General features: G+C 49.2%; 1 protein-coding gene across 2 annotated transcripts in view; it reads left to right on the top strand.

Moving 5' to 3' along the window:
- Nucleotides 1-1,157: 1,157 nt before the first annotated feature.
- Nucleotides 1,158-21,871, top strand: part of ANXA11 (annexin A11) — a 39,769-nt gene continuing 19,055 nt past the window's right edge. Inside the window, exon 1 of one of the 2 annotated variants that reach the window (XM_061179957.1) lies at nucleotides 1,158-1,389. The gene's annotated coding sequence lies outside the window, so the exon portion shown is untranslated. Of the gene's footprint in view, nucleotides 1,390-1,758; nucleotides 1,925-21,871 lie in introns of those variants that run through there. The other variant, XM_061179965.1, reaches the window with a different exon arrangement.

Here is a 21,871-nt window from a genome sequence, read left to right as displayed (position 1 = left end):
GGAAGAACCAAGTTGATCCAGGTGCGCTTGCGTGCAAAGACCCTCCAAGATCTAGTGAGTAAAAAAGCGCGTTGCAGAAAAATACAGCAACACCGTTTTGTAGACAGTACATCTACGTAATGTATGAAAGGCAAGCCCAAAATTGGGCTGGGGGAATGAAGAGTGAACCTGCTTTTTAAAAATATTTAAAATATTTATTTAATATATAATATCAATATAAATAAATATATTCATATATTGCGTAGGTGACCTTTTTTCAAAAAAAATAAACTTTATTTTTTAGAATAGTTTTAGATTTACAGAAAAGTTCAAAGAGAGTTCTCATAAACTCCAGTTTCTGCTATTACTATCTTTTATTAGCATGGTGTTTTGCTACAATGAATGAGCCAATATTGATGCGTTATTATTAATTAAACTCCATACTTTATTCAGATGTCCTTAGTTTTTAGCTAATGCCCTTTTTCCAGGATCCCATCCAGGATACCACGTTACATTTAGTTTTCGCATCTCCTCAGGCTTCTCTTGGCTGTGACGGTGTGTGTCTCAGACTTTCCTTGGTTTTGATGCCCTTGACAATTTTGAGTACTGGTCGAGTTTTCCGTAAAATATCCCTGTACTGGGATTTGTCTCATGTTTTTCTCACGATTAAACTGTGATTATGTATACTTGTGAGGAAGACCACCATCGGTACATACTATCACTGTTGATTTAACATTCTTGATGTTGACCTTGATCATCTGGCTAAGGTAGTTGGTCGCGGTTTCTGCACTATAAAGCTACTCTCCCACCCCCATCTCCATTTCCATACTGTTGTGTCACCTTTTTAACGTAGAGAGGGTCACCTTTTTAATGTACACAGTCACTAAGTAAGGTACACTGGGCTGGAGGGAGCTTGGGTAAATCCCCTCCCCACGGGTGCGGCGCAGGGCAGGACCGGTCGCGGGAGGCGGTGGGGAGAACGGGCTCCTCGCCTACCTCCGGGCGCCTGCTGTGTCCTCCTCCCGCGGCTGAAGGCCCTGTAGCTTCCTTCCCCTGCTCGGGGAGGTTGCTCGCAGCCTGCGGGCCCAGGACGGCCCTCACCTGGGGGCGGGGCCGCGGGCAGACCACGCCCCTAGGGCCCGCCCCGCCCGGGCGCACGCGGCTCCGCCCCGGGGCGCGTTGGGGCGGCGGGAGAGGGGAGTTTTCCGCCCCGCGGCTCCTCCTCCCGACCCGCCCTGACTGCTGAGCAGCTCACGGGTCCCGAGTGCCCAGCGAGCCCCGAGAGCGGGAGTGGGACATAACTCGAGGCCGGTCCGAGGTGTCGCGCCTGGGACGCCCGCAGAGAGAGCCGCTGCTGCCCGCGTCCCCGTTCGCCCCTCGCGGTCCCCCACCCCGGTGGCCAGTGGCTAGGTGAGTGAGGGTTCCCCGGCCTGTTGGGGGCAAGGGACGGGGCGGTGGCAGGGTTACGCCGCCCCCGCCGGAAGGCCCCGGACTGTTCCTCGCCCTCTCCCGGTCCGGCCCTGCGGCTTCCTGGTTACATGGCGTGGGGGTAAGGGGGCGGGTGTCGGGCTGGTCCCGGACGGGCTGAGTCGGCCTGGCTGCCCAGCTCGGTCAACGGCGGGGAGCCCTCCCTGTGGGGTGGGGGGTGCACAGGCGGGGCCCCCAGTGGCCAGGGTCACGTGATTGTGCTGCTCCGCCGGAGTCTGGGGCTGAGGGCCTGGGCCGGATTGGGACCGGGTGAACCTGCGACAAGAAGGCGACTGGCTGGTGTGGGGATGGCTGGTGGCCATGGCCCCTCTGACCCCGCTGAGTTCTCGGGAGTGTGTGTACCCTTCTGGGAAGGGCTTATGTTGAGGAGAGCTAGCAGAGGAGGCTGCCTTCAGGAACTTTCCTCCGGAACTGGAAAAGACGGAAATTCCTGGGAGCTGCTACTTGGAGTTGATTTGTAAGGCACTCTATTTGAGAGAATGCGGGATCCATCCCAGGTGCTGTGTTCACCTGTGTGTTTACCTTCTCTGCCTTTCCCCCATTTCAACCTTGAGCTACAGTTTCAGGGAGAGATTCTTGACTTTTACCTCCTGCTGGGCTCTACCCAGTCCCCTGAAGATTTAAAAAGGTAGAAACGCGTCTGTTGGCTTAAAGGAGAGTTGTGCAGTTCATCAGCTTGAGACTTTGGGGAGGAGAAGCTAAGCTAGACAGTTCTAGCCCAAGCTGGGAACAGTTTGCCTGGTACATTTCTGTCCCTGCCCCTCTAATCAGTGACCTTTCGTCAGAGATTGGGTGTTTTAGGACAGACTTGGGGTATCTGTGGTAGCCCGCCGCTCTGCCTTCCCTCCCTGCCTTCACTTTGCTCCCTGCTGCTTTGACCTGGGCATGGAGTGGCCCTGTGAGGGGTGAGCCTCTGCCCTGCCCCATGGCAGGAACAAAAGTTTACAGGGCAGTGCCAGGCTGAGTCCAGGAGCTGGACAGTTAGGGCGTGCTATCTTGCTCACCCCCGCTGGCTCTCATTACGCTCCTCCATTCCTTCCTTGTTTCAGTCAGTTGTTGGGGATTCCAGGAGGATTAACAGGGCCCCTTCCCTCAAGGCACTCTCCATGCTACCAGGTGTTCCCTGACAGGAGAGGCCAGGTGAGGTGCCAGGGCTATTTGTTGCCCTGGCATGGGGTGCTCACTCCCTCGGGCTCCTGCCTGCCTCCCGAATCTCGCCTCTTACTAGTCTCTATGCCTTCATTTCCTCATCTTTAAAGTGGGGGGTAATAATAATACCTACCTCACAGGGTTATTGTGAGGATTAAATGAGTTAATATACTTAACAACCATACAGCTCAGGCACTGATCTGAACAGGTGGTGACTGGTGCACCATACCCCTGTGTCCCAGGATAGACATAAAGCTTACAGCAGGGCCTGGCGCATGAGTAATCATCTGTAAGAGTCAACAGTAATAACAACAATAGCTATCACTCCCTTCGTGCCCTGAAGGTCCGAGTTGAATTACTCTCCTTCTGACCTGTTCCTCTGTCTTAGCTCCTGCTGTTCTGCCCTCCTTCCCCCAATTCTGCCCGTTATTCACCACCCTCCTGGGAGCCATCCAGGTGCCTGGAGCAGGAAGGGACAAGACATGCTGTGAGCCCATGCAGCCCTCCTCCACTCCTTTGGCATCACTTCTCAATACTCGCCTTGGAGTAATAATTATATGGCCACAAGTCTTCTCTCTGCCCTGTCCTCTGTGTCTGGAGGGTGGGGGTATTTCTCACTCATCTCTTGGTCTCATAGCATCCAGAAGGGACCTTGCTGAATGTCGGTACTCAGTAGATATTAGCTAAGTGAAAGAGGCAGGCCAGGGAAGTAAGGTTTCCCTGTTCTTAAAATATTTGACTTTGGAAGCTGAATTTGGATAGGCCAAAAAAAAAACAACTTGGGAGAGTGAGATGGAAGTGAGTCCAGACTGAGAGGTGGGCCTAGGAACTGGCTGAGAGGCCAGGTGGGAGTCCCCTTGGACTCCTTTATGTCTCCAGGGCAAGGATGGTAGTCAGGGCTCATCCTGGATTGCTGCACCTAAGATCCATTAGTGATGCCTTGGCCACGTGATTTTGGGAGGATGGGTAGTTTGAGGTGGTAGGAGTGAGAATTGAGCCAGAATAGGTGAGTGTGGGTTTTTCTTGGGAATTCACCCGGGGTGGGGGGGGCGAAGCCTGTGTGGGCAGGAGGTGAATGTAGAAATGAAATCTGTGCCGAGTGCTGGATGTTCAGAGGACCCAGGGTCTTTGTGGAGCTCCCCTTCCTTCCTGCTCCTTCCTCTTCTCAGGTGCTGTCTTTTCCCCCCCGCTAAGCCTGAAGCAGTCCCTGATACTTGTCCCATGGGGGCCACTGGAGGAAGATTCTTTGTGTAGGTGTATTTTACAATCACAGCCAAGCAAACAGACTCAGGTTTCTCTGAGTTTTTCTCCGCAGCACCCTGCAGAACATCAGGAAACTGAGGGCTACCTAAATAGAAAAGCTCTTAGGGGAAATGAAGAAACCAGTTTCCTTGTTGGGAATTTGCATTTTTAAAAGGAGCTGTGAAATTCAGTGGCGCTTTCTGATAACCCTGAAACCATACCATATTAGACCTACTGACCCTGAGCCCGGCACCCCATGAAATAAAGGTCTGATGTCACGTGGTGGTTTGTATTTGGGAGAATCCTGACGGTGCAGCATGAACAGTGACTTGAACCACAGCTGACTTTGCTCCTGATGTGAGAAAGTAACAGGTGAGGCCAATGGAGGGGTGAGGAGACAGAGTTCTCATCCGTGCTTGGTATCCTGGGACAAGCCACATAGCCACACAGAGTCCCAGTGTTCTGGGTGGTAAAGTGCCTACCTCACATGGTTGTTTGCACAATCTGGTGAGAAGATGTTTGCAAAAGGGGTTTGAGATCAGTTAGGGGGTGGTAATGGCAGTGTTGATATCTTGGTTGTGTTCCTGTGAGGAATCTTGAAGCTGGGGGTGGAGTGTGCAGATGGCAGGTAGCTGACTTCTGGTTCTGTGATCTCTGAGTGTCTAGTCTTCCAGGGGCTTGTGCTCCTGAAGGTCCCACTGCCTTAGCAGAAAAAAAGGGGGAGGAATCACTCCTGAAATTGAGAGGGAAGTCAGGAGCCCCCAGCCTCTTAACACCTGTAGCGTGGGGAGAGACTGGCTTAGAGGACAGTGTGAGGGACAAGGAGAAACTCAGAGGCTGATAACAGAGAGCCAGAGGGAGTATATGGCAGATTAAGCCTGGGGAGTGGCACCCCTGGGGGAAAAGGGTGTGTATGTGGGGGGCTGGTGATAGCAGACATCAGCTTGCTGTGTCCACCTAAAAGGTCACGGCTATTTTAGGAAGCGGGTGACAAGGGATATTTCTATTGAACTCAGTGTTAGTGAGTATCCACTGTTTGCCCAGCCCTGTGCTGGGAGCACAAAAGCAGAGGCCACCCCTACCCACCCTAGGTTGTCCCCTGCCTGTTCTGTAGTACAGATGTAAAATAATTTATTCAACCTTTCCCCCATTGCTGGGTATGGAGACTGTTGACTGTTTTTATAGTTTGAAATGGTGTTGGAGTAAACAATCTATAAAATCCTGATTGGAATGTCATTGAATGTTTTATTTATAAGGAAGAGTTCACATTTTTATGATATTAAGTTTTCCAAATCAGGGACAGATTACAGGCCTTGTGATATAGAATGTCTTCATTAGATATTAAGAATAGGATTCTAATTGGATATGCTGGAGATATATATATATCTCATAAAATATATGTCATATAATTTGGAAATTATTTGTAAATAATTTTTTTTATTCCTACTTTTTTTTTCTGTTTTTTGGTCATTCATTTCAACCTTTATTGTTACTCATTTCTTTTTACTTCTGGCTTATTTTGTTGCTCTACTTTTAACATCTAAATTGGTTCATTTATTTTTAGTCTTTTAATTAAAAAAGTATATAAATATCAACGTTTTCCTCTGAGTACCACTCTAGCCAGTGGGCCTTTGTATGAAATGCTCACCTTTCCATTGCTTTCTAGTACTCTGTAGATCAGTTTTGACCCAAGGATTTTTTAGAAGGCAGCGTCCTGAATTTTTTTTTTTTTTTTTTAATCACTATTGACTTTCATTAGTTTTGAGATCAGAGCTAACAGAAGTAGCTCTTTTTTTTTTTTTTTTAAAGATTTATTTATTTATTGATTGATTGATTGCTATGTTGGGTCTTCGTTTCTGTGTGAGGGCTTTCTCTAGTTGCGGCAAGCGGGGGCCACTCTTCATCATGGTGCGCGGGCCTCTCACTATCGCGGCCTCTCTTGTTGCGGAGCACAAGCTCCAGACGCGCAGGCTCAGTAGTTGTGGCTCACGGGCCTAGTTGCTCCGCGGCATGTGGGATCTTCCCAGACCAGGGCTCGAACCCGTGTCCCCTGCATTAGCAGGCAGATTCTCAACCACTGCACCACTAGGGAAGCCCACGTCCTGAATTTTTGAGTAAGTTTTGTGGGGGGTATGGTCATATTTTAATGTTGACTGCCAGTTTTATTGAGTGAATGTGCTCAGCAAAATCTCTTGTTGGACTGTATTAAGATTTTCTTTGTGGCCAGCTACACAATCAATGTGAAAAGGTTTCATGGACGTGTACTCTCTGTGGGATACAGACTTCAGATATATCTGTGATCTTGAGGTTGCCCTCTGCATCCCTGCTTATTGAATCTTTTTTTTGAGTCAAGCTCAACTTATATTTGTCCTGGATTTATGAATTTGGCATGCATGTTTGGTGTATACAGGTTTATCAAGCTTACCTTTGTGGATTGTACCTTTTGTCATTTGTTGCTTATTCAGTGCTTTTGGCCTTTGGCCTTAAATTCTGTATTAACTCTTTTAGGAGCATATATCTCCAAGAATCTGGGAGAATCCCTTCTTCTTTACAGTCCTAAAATTAGTAACTAAGTGCATTTTATAGGACAGTAAGTGAAAGGCTCAGAAATTTGGAGGCAGGCGTCAGTCAGGGAGGGGGTAAGCCGCATCCATTAGTTTCCACTCAGACTCATGCAGAGTAGGTAGTAATCAGGCTGCCCCCGCTTGCTTCTGAGTCAGGATTACTGTGAGCTCCCCCTCCTTGCCTGTCCCAGTGGCCCCCATGATAGCCAGGTTTTAGGAGGGATGGATAAAAGGAGATCTGTCTGCAACGCCCAGGGATGGGCCTGGGTACCACTCCTCTGCCTTTGTGTTTGGTTCCCCCCCATCCCTTAGGTCCAAGGAGGTGGACGGCTGTGACTCGCAATTACATTTCCTTCTTCATCTGAAGCGGCAAGACGGACTTTCTCTGTTCCCCAAGGGATGTGACAAAACAGTACACAAAAATGTCCCAGGGCCAAATGTCAGGTATAAAGACTTGGGCCACAAGTTTTACACTCGTTTCTATGCTTGTGTTTTAAGTCACATAACCTATTTCAAGGGACTAGAATGGCCTAAGCCCTGTTGTACCATGGATTCCTAGGGAGCAGTTTTCCAAGTCTTGTGTTTCCAGATGGCTGAGAAATGGTTGGAAAAAACCCTCAGTTTGCAGAGGCAGGATTATTGGAAAGTCCTCAACATGTTTTTAATATTAATATTTCCACTTCTGGTTTTTCTTTGTGTTTACCTAGTATGTCTTTGCCTTAATTTTTAACTTTTCTTTCTCCTTTAAAAAAAAAAAGTGTTTCTCTTGTAATCAGCACGTGACTGGGGTTGGGGGACATGGCAGAAGGCAGTGATAATAGCAACAAACCGAATTTGGTCATTTCTGTCTTTGGTAGAGAATTCAGACTGTTTGCGTACCAGATAGTCTTGATTTTATTTCTTGTGTCTTGTTTTCTGTTTATTATTTACTATACTTGGATGTTGTTTCTTTCCCCATTTCTGCTGTCTGGGTTAAGTTTCTCATCATTCCTCTTCCTTCCTCTTCCCCACCCACTTGCATTAGGATTCAGGTTTGGCCATGATTTAAGAGAGGAGTTTCTCTATCTCCAGAAATTGGAGTCCAGAGTTAATAAGTGTCTGTTCCATGAGGTTGTCCAGGCACGAGGCTCCTTATGAAAAGTTGCTCCCAGCATTCTCCATGGCTTTGGTTTTCAACCTTGAGCATGTTTAAGAATAACTGGGAAGGTTTGTTAAAACACAGATTCCTGGGCCCCTCCCCCAAAGGTTCTGATTTAGGGGGTCTGTGGTGAGGCCCGAGAAATTTCCTTTCTGACAGGCACCCAGGTTGTGCTGATGTGGTCAGTCTGGGGACCACACTTGGGCCGTACTGCTCTGGGTGCTTCCCTTACCTGCGAGGCCCAGGACAGCTGACTCCCTGACAGGGCCCTGCCTCGCTGCCAGGGAGGCTTGGAAACATAGTCCTTATTTGGGGCTGCCATGTGCCAGGCAGCAGGTAGTGTTCTGTTATGGAAGCAAGAGGGGGCAGATGGTTGAGGGGGGGGGAACGACCGAAGTTTCTGGAACACCACCCACTGGTGTCCTCAGTCTGAAACTACTCCTGTGCTTGTCGGTTTCGCCATTGGCTAAGCCAGCCTTCCTCAGGTTAGGAAGTAGGAATGGTATCTTGTGACAGGGGCAAGCCAGCAGGCAGTGCAGGGGGTGGCAGCCTCCGATCCTGAGGGCTGGTGACTAAACAGGCAAATTGCTGCTGCTACTTTGCTCATGCTCTGAGGGTCTCGCTGCTTCCAGGCCCTTCCCAATAGTCAGGTCTGGCAGCCATTCGTTCTGCCACTTGGAGTCACCTCCTGATCTTAGAGGCCCCTTGGGGTGTGGGGGCGGGTGTCCCTCCAAGACCCAGCTTTGGGATGGAGAGAGTCTTACTGTGCTTCCTTCTCCCGACTTAACCTTCATCAACTCCAGGTGTGACACATCAGTGTCTATTTCCGGGAGAGCTTGGGGACAGAGGCCATTTGAACCCTGAACTGAGTTGGGCTGTTGGTCAGTGCAGCTCCTGATACCCTGGAGAGATCAAAACAAGTGGCTGCCGACCCCTGCTCTCTGCTCTTGTTAACTCATGGGGGTAAACCTGGGGAGAAGCAATGTCGCAGAGGCTTCCCTGGGCAGAGGATGCTTTCTCTGTGGCTTGATGATATGGGGCTTTATTAGGAGGCAGCAGACTCATTTTCTCATTCTGTCTTTCCCAGGGTAGCCTTTACATTTCCAAGTCCATTCTCCAGCCCAGGAAGGTGGAATGGCGCCCAGAAGCATGAGTGGAGAGGAGCCAGCCTGGGCCGCGATGCATCGGCCGGGAGGTCGAGAAACATGATTTGAGTCTTTGTCCTGTCCCAGCCGATCCTGAGAGCCCAGGCAGGCCTTGCTCTCTAGGCCTCGGCTCCCACCTCAGTAAAATAAGCTGGTTGAGTCAAAGAATCTCCTGAAGGCCCCTTCCAGCCCTGATATTGTAGGATTCCTGTGTAATCCAAATGCCAGCGCACTGGGAATTGGCTTTCTTTCTTTTTTTTTTTTTTTTTAATAATTTTTATTTATTTAATTTATTAATTTATTATTTTTGGCTACATTGGATCTTCATTTTTGCGCATGGGCTTTCTCTAGTTGCGGCGAGCGGGGGCTACTCCTCGTTGCGGTGCGCGGGCTTCCCACTGCGGTGGCTTCTCTTGTTGCAGAGCATGGGCTCTAAGCGCGCAGGCTTCAGTAGTTGTGGCATGCGGGCTCAGTAACTACTTGCTTGCGGCTTGCGGGCTCTAGAGCTCAGGCTCAGTAGTTGTGGCGCATGGGCTTAGTTGCTCCACGGCATGTGGGATCTTCCCGGCCCAGGGCTCAAACCCATGTCCCCTGCATTGGCAGGCGGATTCTTAACCACTGCACCACCAGGGAAGACCTGGCTTTATTTCTAAGAGGTGTCTTTCTGAGCCTGCTTGCTCAAGTTCAACCCCTTGGTCAGGCCTGGACACTGGTCCATGGCCACTCTCCAGCCCGCTTTGCCCGGAGCTTCTCCAGGCTGGGCCGCCCCAGGTGCCAGCCCTCGGAGGGCAGAGTCTGAGGCACTGTCTGGCTAATGATTGACCTGGGCTCCAGCTATTCCTCATTCATGGGTGTGGGTGAGGAGTTGAATGTTTAACAGCACTTTCTGTGGGCTTTTTGTTCAGTGCCTGGGAAAGGGCGGTCAGGGTTGGTGGAATGCTGCCCTGGGGCTCCCTGGCTTGCTCCTGGGGCCTGATGGCATCTGTGACCCACACCTCAGAGGTGAGGCAGTGCCCCAGCAGAGTCAGGGATGTTCATACGCCCTCTCACATAACTTGAGGTTCTACCTTGTCATGGGAGGGAGAGAGGGAATGTTTTAGATCAGTCCTTTCTGCCCCCAGAATTCCTGGAGCCTCTGTACCAGAAGCTCTGACCAAAGAGGTCACTGGGACAGGTGCCACCAGGGTGTGAAAGAGATGAATCAGGGTACACTGGTGTCCTGTTGGTGTGTGTCAGGGACCTCGCTGTGCCCTGCCCCATACTGGCCAGTGGAGGAGGAGAGGAGAGGCCTGTCCTTTATCCCGGGCACTGACTTTCTCACTGGGAGGCCTAGAAAAAGTAATTCTGGCTCGGGCACTAGTCTGGTGTGTGATCCTTGCTTGTCAAGAATTGTCCCTGAGCCTTAGTTCCCTTGAGGTGATAATACCTCTCTTGCAGGATCATTGCAAAGGTTAATGAGGTGATATATAATGAGGTAATATATGTATTAGTACCTGTCATAGGTACTGGAAAAGGGAGAGTATTATTAGAGCAGTAAGAAGACATAGAAAACATTTTAGGCCAAATGCTGGTAAGTTCCAGAAAGGGAGATCATCGTTGTGGGTGGAGAGATCAGGGTGGGCTTCCTGAAAGAAGCAGGGCTCCATCTGGCTTAAAGGAAAGCCAGAATTGACTTAGGCTTAAGGAAGGCACAAAGGAGACAGGAGGACAGACCAGGTAGAGGGACTGTGAGCAGAAGTTCTGAAGATGGAAAGTGCTGAGGTATTGGCCTGACTGAGCTCCAGACATGCATTTCCTGCATTCTTTCCATCACACGGAGACCTCCAGGGGCCTTCCATTTTCTTGCCATGGCACAGCCCAGGACGGGTTGGCAGGCTTTAGCATCCCACAGTGATCAGCCCCACCTGAGATCTGAAAGAACATCTTCTCCTCTAGTGTGATCTGCAGATTCTGATGGGGATTTCTTTTCAGCTTCCAGCTGAACAAGACTGGCTGGGGACTTGGTCACCATTAGAAGAGCAGCCCTTGATAAGTGCTATTTGAAGGAGAGGTTTCCTGGGGCTTCTAGGAGCTGGAGTATATACTCTCGCAGGTCTTCTAGGTTTGAAAGGACTGGGTCTTTCCAAAGGCATTTGAACAGGCCCCAGGAATGTAGAGGCCCAGGGACTCCCTGCTGCCTTTAGGTCTTTAGTCTTGTGTGCCACCCCTCTCCCCACCTCTTACCTGGCAGGGCCTTGGATGAACATCTGTTCCTTTCATTACAAATACGGGTACCTTGTAGGGACAGCCCTGGTGGGGACAGTGGGCAGCCCAAACAGGCATCCTGGATGAAGGGGCAGCTGCTGCAGCCCTAGCTGTGTGCCACCACGTGGGAATGTTGGACCGTTGTTGCCAGGTTTCCTGTTTTTCCATTTAAAACAAAATTTAAGTTGGAGAGTCTCTTTTGTGGCCTCACCCCTCCCCTCCCCACAACAAAATAAATGTTTGTGAACTACAAAACCTCCAAGGAGCCCCAGGTCCTGGGCAGCACAGATTGACAACCACGGATCCTTCGCAGGCTCACTCGTTTAACAGATGAGGGAGAGATGCCCAGGGGAGCCTTGGGTTTGCCAAGGCCCATCCATCAAAGAGAAGCCGCTTTCCTAGACACCATGCCTCCCACCTCTCCTCCCTCCTCCTCTCTGCTCTCAGAGCCCTTTCCTGATTCTCAGCCTTAATCTCCATTCTGCCTGGGAGTGGCTCTTAAACATTTTGTGGGTATTTTCCTGTGATTGCTCTTTTGTGTTTATCTCCCCAGCTAGAGGGAAAGCCTGGTGCAGGTCAGAACTTTGTTTTTTCCTCCTGTGCTCAGGGAAGTCTAGCCCAGCACTGGGTGCCTCTCTGAGCCCAGGGGTGGAACTAGTGTGAAGCTAATGAAACTTAACCTTCAGGTTCAAGCCCCCCCACCCCCCAGTCACTTGTGTGTGGCCTTTGCAAGGCTGTGGGAGAGGCCCTGGCAGTGAATTCACAAAGTCATATAGTTTTGTAGAATTTGCAAGAAAGTGTTCTGCATCTAGGGTCTTAAAAGGGCCCCTAAAATTATATAGGCTTCAGGCTCAACAAAACCTGAACCTCCCTCTAAAGATGCTGTGAAAACTCAGCAGTTGGCTGGGGTCCTGCCTTTTGGACAGTGGGCCCTTGGCTTGGGAGCAGGAAGTGGGCGGGTCCTGAGCCAGCCCTGGGAGGATCTTGCTGTGTCACCTTGGCCTGTCACTTCCAGTCTCTGCTTGTCAGTTTCTCCGCTTGTGAAATAGGAGCCGAGGTGGGGTGGGCGGGAATGAACTGAGTCATCTCTAGGGCAGAATGATCTCTGGTGTCCCAGTTGCTTGGTGTTGGCTGGCTGGGTGTGATTGCCCCACCAACCCGAACATCACACTGCCCACCTTTTCCCTCCCAAGAGCATTTGCATTGCTGGCTGGGTGTGCCTGGCCGGCCATCGGGAACCCACTCACAAGCCCCGGGTCTCACCATGGTGACTTTGTTGACTGATAATAATACAAGCAAGCAAAGCTTTACTGAGTGAGCTCTTATTCCCAGACATGTAGGAGACGTGAGCACCTGGTCCCTCCCTTCTCGGTGGAATGGTTTTTTCTGTGGTCTTGGTTTATTGCTTCTATTGCTGACTGAGGTAGACTTGTGCACAGATCTCTTATACAAAGAGAGGCTTTTCAAAGAGGACACCATGGAAAGATCTGGAGGGAAGGAGAGAAGCGGTGGTCACTGTATGTACTTGCTTTCTATTGCTGCTGTAGCAAATTATCCATATTTAGTGGCTTAAAAACACACAGCTTTTTTTTTAAAAAAAAATACCATTTAAACCATTTTTCGGCCTGCTGTTTGGTGGCATTGAGTACATTCATATTATTGTGCAACCGTCACCACCATCCATCTCCAGAACTTTTCATCTTCCCAAACTGAAACTCTGTCCCCATTAAACACTAACCCCCCACTCCACTCTCCGCACCCCCTCCCCACCCCGGCCCCCGGCACCACCATTCTACTTTCTGTCTCTGAATCGGACTACTCCAGGTGCCTCATAGAAGTGGACTCATAGAGTATTTATCTTTTGACTGGCTTATTTCACTCAGCATAATGACCTCAAGATTCATCCATATTCTAGCATGTGTCAGAATTTCCTTCCTTTTTAAGGCCAAATACTCTTCTGTTATGTATATACCGCATTTTGCTTATCCATTCATCTGTTGATGGACATTTGGGTTGTTTCCACATTTTGGCTGCTGTGAGTATTAACTTCTGTGAACACTGCTGTACAAATATGTTCGAGTCCTGCTTTCACTTCTTTTGGGTACATATGCAGAAGTGGAATTGCTAGGTTGTACGTTTAATTTTTTGAGGAACTGCCCTACTGTTTGCGGCTGCCGCATTTTAGCACACGACTTTACTGTCGTACGGTTTTGTCTCACGGGTCTCCTGGTGTTTGTTGTCAGGGTTATATCTTTTCTGGAAGCTCTAGAGGAGAATCCATTTCCTTGTCTTTTCTAGCTTCTAGAGGCCGTCTGCATTGTTTGGCTCCTGGCCGCCCTTCGTGCATGGATGGAATCCCTCTCAAGCTTCTTATCTCTTTCTTTTCATCTTTATTTCTTCTCATCCTTTCCTTTCATCCTTAACATAGCAAGGAAAGGACTCATGGGTCCACCTGGATAATCTAGGATACACTCCCCATCTCAAGGTTGGTAACCTTGATCACATCTGCAAAGCCCCTTTGTCATGTAGGGCAACATAATCACCAGTTCTGGGGGATCAGGGTGCAGACTGTCTGTTGGGAATATTTTTGACAGACCTACAAGGAACCTGATGGTGCCTTGATCGTTGACACTTTTTAGTGTCACTATTCCAACTCCAGTGCTTGGGTTGGAGTTTGCAGGAAATGGAGGGACTTGAGCGCTAAGTCTGGGACAGCCAGGAGGCCTCCAGTACTCTGGGACTTGTGCTTGATTTACATCTGCTAGCCCTGAGGAACCCCTTCTGATCAGGTGGTGTGATTGCCAGCAGCTTCCCCATGCGGAAGTGGTGAAACTGACAGACACAGACCTGCCTCCCCCAGCCTGAGCTGCACTTAGAAACAAAGCACGGTTTCCGTATTTGGGGAAGAGGGTATTTCCTTAGGTCCTGGCCACACCTTGGACTTAGGTGGGGGGATTTTTCTTTCACTGCCACTGTGTCTGTCACAAGAACCTTGGTGACTACAAGGACCGCAGCCTGAGCCCCCGTCATGTCGTGGCCCTGGTTGTCAGCCAGATACTGACACCATACCTGGGTTCACCTGCTTCCTCTCTGGCCGCTTTCCACTCCTCAGAAATCCTGAATCGGGGTTGGCATTTGACTAAGTGTTGGCTCTTCCAGAAGCCTGTTTGGTATGGGCACCTGTCACAGGGGACTCTCCCGATGAGCTGGAGTGACCCAGGTTTGCCAGGGCTGTGCCGTGGAGGAGTTAGTAGAGAGACCTCCTGAGAATCTCCGTCTCTACCTGCAGGTACTTTTCCATGAGTGTTCCCTCCTGCCTCGCTCCCTCCTCACTCCTTCTCAGTTCCCACGACCTGGTCTGGAAAGGCAACTGAGAGCAGAGAAAATGGTTTCTATCAGGGCCGGGCCCAGAGTGGACATGCTGACAGCAGGCTCCTGGGTGCTGGCAGGGCTGGAGCTTTGTGCAGGCTGAGGCCCTGCTCCCGGGCAGGTTTCTTTTCCAAAGGCCCTTTCAAAGGTGCTTCCTCCTCCATCCCTCCCACCCCCTTTTTTTCCCCGGAGCTTGGACCAAGCCTCCAGGGCACCCAGGCCTGCAGCAGGGATGGAAAGAAAACATTGCCAGTTTCCTGTTGGTGGTTTCTCCTCGGAGAGATTGGAAAATCCAACACAGCCCTTCCCATCCAGGATCTGCTGCTGCACTGGGCTTGGTGTGGGAGAAGGAACCAGCTGACTTTACTGCTCCTGTCCTCTGCCCTTCTTCACACCGTCCTGACCCCCAGCTCTCCACCCTGTCCCCTCCCTGCTCCCACATTTCTCATCCTGTGTATTATCAAATGGCCCAGGGTCCTCTGGGACCCTCTAATCCTGTTTGCTATTTTATGTTGGGGAAACTGATACAGTGAGAGGTTAAGTGATATCATGAGAACATATTTGATGTTAAACTATTACTATCTACATTTGACAGATGTGGAAAACTGAAGCCCAGAAAGGTTAAATAACCTGCCCAAGACCACACACCTCTTAGGGAGCAGAACTGGGATTTGAACCTGGGCCATCCGGCCTCAGAGTGCATGTTCCTCCCACCACCCTAGACTGCCTTTAGTGAAATACCCGGGATCACGGTGAAACCTGGTGTCCTGCTTCCTAATTCTATTGTATTCCGTCAACCAGTGTTTTTAAAGTTTTGGTCTTCGAAATATTAGTGTCTGGGGCCGGTGGGCTCTGTGAGGAAGTACAGCGTAGGGGTAAAAGTCCTGAGCTTTGGAGCCTGACTGCTTGGGTTTGAATCCTGGCTTATCATTTACTAGCTGTAACCTAGGGCAACTTGTATAATCTCTCCATACCTCAGTTTCCTTATCTCTAATACAGAGATCATAATCTTAGTATTTGTCTTATAGAGTTGTTGTAAAGCTCTGTTCCATGTATAGCACTTAACACAGTGCCTAGTACATAATAAGTATTCGATAAATGTCAACTATTATTATTATTGCCTAGTAAGTTTGGGAAATTGAGGGAAAAAGTTAAGCAGGCAGCTTTGTTACAGGACTTCTCAGAGCCTTTATTATGCTATTAAGTATTGGCACTTTTCCGGAAGGGGATGTAATAGGCAGCATTTTCCAAAGTTTTTGGACAACTAATCTCTTTCTCTTTTTTAACTGGGCACCTGGTAAATTCTCAACTCGTAAGATGTAAGTTGGTGTCGGGGAACACAGTTCAGGAAGCACTGAGCTCTACATCATGCTGCCTGTTTTTGCTTGGCAAGGCTGAGCTGGAGATGGGAGTCCAGGCTAGACCTGAGCAAGACTTTGAAGGACTGTGTGTGGCAGAGCTTGGGCTGTGCCAGGCTTCTCTCCTCCTGTCCCTGTAGGTATGGGGAGAGGGAGGTGGTGGGAGCCGAGGTACCTGAGGGTTTCTGGAACCTCCTGGCCATGAGGAATGTCCTTGGCTGACCGCAGTTCAAAGCAGTCATTGCACTGTCCTTGGAGGAGGGGTCTTAAAGTAGGTCACCAATGGCAGGACCGGTTGGGACCACCAAACAAGCCAGCCCAGCCCAGGTTGAAATGGTCACCGGTTTTGCAGTATGACCCTCTTAGGGAAAGTCAGGCAGGCTTTGCTCCCAGCAGGCTGAGTGTTCTACCTTGGACCCTCTCCCCATGTGTTTGTGACTTGAGTAAGCGGTGTCCCTGGCATATTTTGGCTCCAAAACCAAGGTGGTTAGAAACTAGATAATCTTCAAGTTTCCTTCCAGCGTAGGCATTTAGGAAGTCTGTAAATCTAGGATTGGGGTGAAAACCTGAAGAGGTGTCCCCTTCAGGAGTCCTAAAATCCAACTAGGAAGAGCCCCAAGAGGTGAAGCCCCCTGTCACACCCGAGGTCTGGGGAGGTGAGGGCCTGGCTCCAGGTCACTGGTCGGGGCCCTTTTCCGTATTAACATTCTTGGAACTGACTACCTTAAATAGTCTTGCTTTGGGCCCCATTCGCGCCCTGCTCTGGGTTGTTGCCTCCCAGCAGTGACCCCGGAGAAATGGGCAGTGTATGGCGGTCAGGAGCTGCTCAGACCGGCCCAGGGCTGGCTAACCCTTCATCTCCCAGCAGCCAGGTACTGGAGGTGGGCCAGGAAGGCATGTGGCTGACCAATTACACCTTAGCCTGCCCAAACCTAGCTTTGCACTGGAGCAAGGAGAGTTTGCAGATAAGCAAATTTCTTTCTTGTTTTTTTAAAAATTATGCATATATGTATACACGAACATACATAAACTGTATATATATACATACATATATGCATTTACATTTGTGTGTGTGTGTGTGTATGTGTGTTTTGTCTTGAATTATACTTTGGAAACTGCTCAGTGGTGACCTTTGAGTAGGGGATTAGAGGGGAGAATGAATTTTGTTTCTTTGTGCCTTTCTGTTCCATTTGAATTTCCCTACAATGTGTTTGTATTCCTTTTATTTTTTATTTTTAAATGTGATTTATTTTTTAGAGCAGCTTTAGGTTCACAGCACCACCTCCGCCACTATCATCACCCCACATCAGAGTTACAATTGATGAACCTATATTGACACAGCATTATCACCCAAAGTCCATAGTTTACATTAGGGTTCACTCTTAGTGTGGTACATTCTATGGGTTTTGACTAATGTATCCACCATTTTAGTGTCATACAGAATAGCTTCACTGTCTTAAAAATCCTTTGTGCTCTGCCTATTCATCCCTTCCTCCCCCTAACTCCTGGTAATCACTGATTTTTTAACTTCTCCACAGTTTTACCTCTTCTAGAATGACATATAGTTGGAATTGTGCAGTACATAGCCTTTTCAGACTGGCTTCTTTCACTGAATAATATGCATTTAAGGTTCCTCCCTGTCTTTTCGTGGCTTGATAGCTCATTTCTTTTCCTGCTGAATAATATTCCATGGTCTGGATGTACCACAGTTTATTTATCCATTCACCTTTTGAAGGCATTTTGGTTGCTTCCAAGTTTTGGCAATTATGAAGAAAGCAACTATAAATATCCATGTACAGGTTTTTGTGTCCATGTGTGTCTTCAGCTCCTTTGGGTAAATACCAAGGAGTGCTGTTGCTGGATCATATGCTAAGAGTAAGTATGTTTAGTTTGTAAGAAACTGCCAAACTGCCTTCCAAAGTGGCTGTACCATTTTGCATTTCCACCAGCAATGAATGCGTTCCTGTTTCTTCACATCCTCCTCAGCATTTGGTGTCGGCAGTGTTTTGGATTTTGGCCATTCTAATAGGTGTGTAGTAGTATTTCATTGTTATTTTAATTTGCAATTCCCTAAGGATGTATGATGTTGAGCATCTTTTCATATGCTTTTTTGCCATCTGTATGTATTCTTTGGCAAAATATCTGTTCAGGTCTTTTGCCATTTTTTAATTGAGTTTTCTTTTTTTTTTTTTTAATTGAAGTATAGTTGATTTACAATGTGGTGTTAGTTTCAGGTGTACTTTATTGTTGAGTTTTTAAGAGTTCTTTCTGTATTTTGGATAACAGTCCTTTATCAGATGTGTCTTTTTAAACATTTTCTTCCATTCTGTAGCTTGTCTTCTCTTCCTTTTATTTTTAAAAAGAAATCAGCAAGGATCATCTGAGCTGCGTGGTTTAAACTCTACATTTAAATTTTCGCATAAAAACAGATTGAGGATTTAATGTTTAAAAACTAGCACAAATAAATACTCTAGTCCCCAGACCGGGAAGGCCAGTGGAGGGGTCATCCCACGAAAGCGTCCACCCTAGTCCAGGCCCTCTTGGTTTGCTGCTGAGCACTGGGGCGGGAGGTCTCACGGCCGTGCAACTTCTGGCCCTGGGAGATGCGTCCAGGTCTCTGCCTCCTCTCAGTGTTAGCCCGCTGTAAGCTGTGTCCCCACCTGGCCCTCTGGGGAGGACAGTGCTATATCCTTGTATGAGGCATGGCCCTGCCACCATCCTTTTTCCTCCACGTCCCTGGTAGTCAGGCAGGACACCAGAAGATGTGCATAGTGCATCGCCCAGCCCTTATTGCCATCTCCCACTGTTGGGGTGGGGGAACAAGAAGACACCCCATTATGGGAGGTGTGGCTAGGTCAGGGTAGTGAGATGCCTCTTGTTCTGGGTGATTTTGCCTCTTCTCCCAACACAACAATTTCTAGATTCCTGTGTTTGGGACTCTGGCTAGGGCCTTTGCGGAGCCCTTGAAATTGAATGGTATTCTTGTGTACACAGTTTTTGGGAACAGGGCATTTTACAGTCCCTGAGAAGCCCCCTATGTACCTGCTGTATGCTTTCAACATTCACCTAGCAAACTGAGGCTTGGTCTCATGGGATCCTGGGATGCCCAGGTTTGGTGTTTATCCTCAGAGCTCACTGCTGGGAATAAAGTCTAGATAGAATAAGCTAGAAAGTGTCAAAGTACCTTAAAGGAAAGTGTGTTTCCTAGAGTGTGGAGCACAGAATCAGTTACATCAGAACTTCTGCAGGACTTCCCTGGTGGTGCAGTGGTTAAGAATCTGCCTGCCAATGCAGGGGACATGGGTTTGAGCCCTGGTCCAGGAAGATCCCACATGCTGCGGAGCAGCCAAGCCTGTGCACCACAACTACTGAGCCTGCGCTCTAGAGCCGGCGAGCCACAACTACTGAGCCCACGTGCCACAACTACTGAAGCCCGCCTGCCTAGAGCCCGTGCTCCACAACTAGAGAAGCCACCACAATGAGAAGCCCACACACTTCAACAAAGAGTAGCCCCCGCTCGCCGCAACTAGAGAAAGCCCGCGCGCAGCAATGAAGACCCAACAGAGCCAAAAATAAATAAATTAAATTAAAAAAAAAAAAATCCCTGGAGATGGGAACGGGATGCTTGTTTATATTTCAGATTCCTGGACCCTTTCCAGATTGACGGGGCCAGAATGATTGGGGCCAAAGCCTCGGCATTTTTAGCAAGCTGTCCAGGTGATTCTCATGTGTGATGAAGCAGTGCTACAGAAAGTGTGGTCCAGAGTCAAGGAGCATCAGCATGTTTGGGCCATTCTCAAACCTACCCTTGCAGAGACTATGGGGGCAGGACCCAACAATCTGGGTTAAAACAAGTCCAACAGGTGATTGTTTTGCAGACTGAAGTTTGAGAAGCACCAGTTTAGCCAGAGAGGGCCACAGCTGGATGAAATCAGGCGTATAGGTGCAGGTAGATGGTCCCAGTGAGGAAGGAAGGGTGGTATTTGTGCTGCATCGTGCCCCAAGAGAAGCAGGACCAGAGGCCGGAAGTTCCCTGCAGGTTGGTTTCTAGGAACTGGAGCAGTCCCCGAAGAGGCCAGCTGCCTGCGGCGCTTGGAGGCCCTCTCCAGTGAGTCCCGAGACAGAGTGCTCTGACCAGAGCCAACATGGAACGGGGATGTGCCCAGCCTGTCAGAATCCCGGCCTGTCCACTGTGTGAAGCATCCCAGGCACCTTTTTTCTTTCTTAAAGGGCAGAAGTAGAAGGAAGGCATTGGTCAGCACAGAAGGTGTGATATTCGTAGATGCCACAGAGAAAGCAGATCTGCAGGATTATAACCCAGGGGGTTCCCTTCTGTCGTGAAGAGTGAGGGTTGGACAGAGTTGGGAGGGGAAGATGAGGTCCCCCCCCAAGCCCTGCCCGAGCTCCCCTCTGAATCAGGATATGGCACCCCAGCGTGCCAGGCCGACTTCGCCAAGGACAGCGGGCCCTGCTGGTGGCCTCTTTTGAGAAACAGTGGAGGCAGGAGTTACCCAAAGACTGGGCCATGAGCAGATTTCTTAATTTTCAAAAAAGCGGGGAAGACTGTAGATGTTGGGAGTCAGAGTTGCGTGCTGATCTGGGACATGTGGTCGTTGGGAAGGGGCGAGGTGGGCACTAGGGCATCCGAAGGTCGAACCAGGCTCTCCCGCTGCCTTTGCTTTTGTCCTGGGGATTATTAGACGATTAAGCTGGAGGGCTCTAGGCACGCGGGGGACGTGTTAGCATTCTCGTTTGATGGAGGCCCTCTTTGTACCGTTGTGAACAAGATGAGGAAACAGGTGTCGGGCTATGGTAGAGTTAGGTGGTCTGGTAGCTGGTTGAACGCCTGTACCCGTGTGGTCCTGGGTGGGCTGATGTCGGGCTGGGAAGTGGTCGGCAGCGACAGTTCAAGAGTGCTCTTTCTGTATCACTCGCCTGGAAGAACGCAAATGCCATGCTTTCCCAATCGGTGGATATAAAAGAAAGCTGAGAGAGAGTGCTAAGATGCTTGATGTTGGTCAGGATGGCAGGAGATCTCAGTAGGCTAGAGGGACAATGGGCAGAATGGAAGAGAAATTTAACAGGAATCAGCATCCCGTCTCCATTGTCCAGAACACCCAAGTGTTACCCATCCGGGGAGGCGGGTTGGGGTGGGGGAGGGACAGAGCTACTGCCCTGTGCTCTCCAACCACCCCGGGGGCCTTTGGTTCCCAAGAGAGTGCAGAAGGAGAACGGAGTGGGTCGCAGATGCGAAACCATTTCAGGCAGGAAACAGTGGGAGAAAAATGAGACTGTTCTTTCAGAAGAGGGGAAGACTGGAGGTGGCCTCTTGGGGAGAGGCGAAGATGGGGGGCCCGGGGGCATCGTCAGGGAACTCTGGGAATGAGCACCATCACCCTGTGAGCGGGCTGAGGCTGGCCTGCGGTCCTGCCCCAGGCCGGGAACCTTAGCAGTCCCTTCAGGTCCGAGTCCCATGGTATATTTATATAATAATGCCAACCCCAGGCTCAGAGCCGGGCCGCCTTGCACTGAATGGACCCTGTGTGAGTTATTCAAATCTTGGAAGAACAACACGGCCTCAAGTGAGCTCAGAAATCCCCACCTGAATTGGGCCTTTTTTAAAGTTGTTTTTTTTAATCGGCATACATGCATGTGGCAAGAAATGCAAATATAAACAGTGAGCTTCATTTCTATTCCAGTTTTCCCCTCCAGAGGCAACCAGCGTTACCCAGTTTCTTGTTTAACATTCTTGTTTAACATTCCAGGGATGGGTGTGGGGGTGTGTGTGTGTGTGTGTGTGTGTGTGTGTGTATACAGCGCTAAATTTGTACATTTTCTTTTTTTAAAACGAAGTTAGCTTAGCATACACACAGCACTACACCTTGATTAATAATGGTGATCATTTCAAATCCCCACTTACAGAGCTGGCTATTTCTAAAAAAGCTACGGAGTATCCCTTGTGTGGATCTGTTTGATTTACTTAACCAGCCTCTTGCAGGTGCATGTTTGGGGGTTCCTTCTTGCTGTTGTGGCAGATGCCGCAGTTTAGTGTGTCTGGGAAACAGACTTCCAGAAGTAGAGCTTCTGAGTCAAAGCGTGTCATGTTTAATTTCTACATCTCTGTATTTTTAACTGGCAAGTCAGCATATTAGTGAGGGTGAATATCTGTAGTTCCTTTTCTGTAATTGTTTGCAT

This window comes from Eubalaena glacialis, chromosome 1 (assembly GCF_028564815.1).
Source record: "Eubalaena glacialis isolate mEubGla1 chromosome 1, mEubGla1.1.hap2.+ XY, whole genome shotgun sequence".
NCBI lineage: Eukaryota > Metazoa > Chordata > Mammalia > Artiodactyla > Balaenidae > Eubalaena > Eubalaena glacialis.
The sequence above is the reverse complement of the archived record's forward strand: the minus strand, read 5'-3'. Positions and strand labels throughout refer to the sequence as shown.